Source organism: Microtus pennsylvanicus, chromosome 1 (assembly GCF_037038515.1).
Source record: "Microtus pennsylvanicus isolate mMicPen1 chromosome 1, mMicPen1.hap1, whole genome shotgun sequence".
NCBI classification, from domain to species: Eukaryota; Metazoa; Chordata; class Mammalia; order Rodentia; family Cricetidae; genus Microtus; species Microtus pennsylvanicus.
Genome location: NC_134579.1, coordinates 52,984,376 through 52,986,532, shown reverse-complemented (window position 1 = coordinate 52,986,532; position 2,157 = coordinate 52,984,376). Strand labels below are relative to the sequence as shown.

Here is a 2,157-nt window from a genome sequence, read left to right as displayed (position 1 = left end):
CAGAAAATATGACTTTACTTGAAAATTGTATTTTTGAAAATATGTTAAGCTAAGCAGATAATATGAACTCATCCTGGATTCACAGAGGATTCTGAATCATAAAGGAAACAAAAAGGAGATATTGGTTACTAACAAAAGATGATGCAAGCATAGAGATGATTTTTGATTACCTGTGAATCTATAATTTTTTTTTTTTTTGATTTTCGAGACAGGGTTTCTCAGTAGCTTTTGGTTCCTGTCCTGGAACTAGCTCTTCTAGACCAGGCTGGCCTCGAACTCACAGAGATCCCCCTGCCTCTGCCTCCCAAGTGCTGGGGTTAAAAGCGTGCGCCACCACCACCCGGCGCATCCATAATTTTTTGAATAGATGAGAAGTCATCTAATAGTCCTTAAACATAGGGTTCTGATTATAGTTACTAAAAAAAATTAATATGATGAACCTAATCCCTTGTGTAGTCAGTATCTGATGGCTGAATGGCAGTTTTCATTTCAGTTATTACTGTTTAATGTTGCTTACTATATAGCCTCATCACATCTTTGCAACTAGATTTCTAGTATACCTATTTATTGCCCAAATTACATAATTTGTTATGCTTTAAAATAATTAGCTTTAGTAGAATGTGTTACATAATGGTGAAAGAAATAAATCAGAAAGGAAGAATTATGAGTAACCTGGAAAAATATTCTGAATTGTAGAATTTCTGCTATACATGTCTAAGTAATCACAGATTAAAGAAATATCAAGAAAAGTCGGTAAGTATTCTGAGTGAAATTAAATTAAAACACATCAAAATAAACAGAATATCTCTAAAGAAGTTATAGAGATGGAGGGAAAAAAGGTTTAAATAAAATCACCAACGCGAGGTCGGTGGGGTTTGCAGTGCAATATCCGCAGCTGAGGCTCCCGGATTTGAGCAGGTGCAGGGTGCCAGGGCAGGATGCAAACACTGCTTTTGGGGTAGTACAAGTACATGTTCCAGAAGGATGAATACTGCATCTTTATCCTGGGCCTGGACAATGCTGGGAAGATAACCTTCTTGGAACAATCAAAAACGTGGTTTCACAAGAACTACAAGAGGATGAGTCTATCCAAAATCACCACTACTGTGGGTTTAAACATTGGCGGTGTGGCCATGGGGAAGGCTCGTCTCATGTTCTGGAACTTAAGTGGACAAGAAGAGCTACAGTCTTTGTGGAACAAGTACTGTGTAGAGTGCCGTGGCATCATCTATGTCACTGAGTCCACTGATGAGGAGAGACTGTCAGAATCCAAAGAGGCATTTGAGAAGGTGGTTTCAAGTGAAGCACTGGATGGTATCCCCATCCTGGTGTTGGCCAACAAGCAGAATGTGGAGACCTGCCTCACCATTCGTGACATCAAGACTACATTCAGTGACTGTACCTGCAAGATTGGCCAACGAGTCTGTCTGACCCAGGCCTGCTCTGCTCTCACAGGCAAAGGGCATCAGACGGATGGTGAAGTGTATCATGAGGAAGGTTCACCGGCCACCACGGCAGAAGGACATCACCAAAGCACTGTCAACTTCACAGTCTTGGGACTATTCATCCCAGGTATTGGAAGAGTGATCCCTGCTGGTTGTGTGCCACCAATGCTGGGGTTGAGGGGGCTATGTTTGTTCATTCATTATTTGCTTTATGTTTTCTCTAAAAAAAAAGATGCAAGGGTGGAGATGATTTTCATATTACCTGTGAATCCATAATTTTCTGAATAGATGAGAAGTCCTCTAATAGTCCTTAAACATAGTGTTCTACATATGCTAAGCCTATTGTATGTTCTTACATCTTTTTAACCCAAATAAATGTCACATTATAAACCCTATTTCTGATTAATGATAGAATTATAAGATTTCTAATTTTTATCTCAATTTTAAGCATAAATAATATAAAAATGATCAGAATAGGTTATAGTACCACTTATCTGCATACACCCTTTTTCTTTCCCATAACAACTGTATATCTTCATGTGAACACACAAACATGTACATATGTACACTTACACATGTACATTTTTCAAGATAACAAGGCAGAAAGTTATCATTGTCTATATGGTTAAAAAGAAAAGTCTTTACGTGGCTGTTTCTTCTACACCAGTTGCACTTTGAAAGTTCCACACTCTTCACTGTCTTGTGTGTCTGT

General features: G+C 38.6%; 1 pseudogene; it reads left to right on the top strand.

Annotated features, from left to right (window-relative positions):
* The first annotated feature begins 938 nt into the window (after window positions 1-938).
* Window positions 939-1,587, top strand: LOC142835155 (ADP-ribosylation factor-related protein 1 pseudogene; annotated as a pseudogene).
* Window positions 1,588-2,157: the final 570 nt, after the last annotated feature.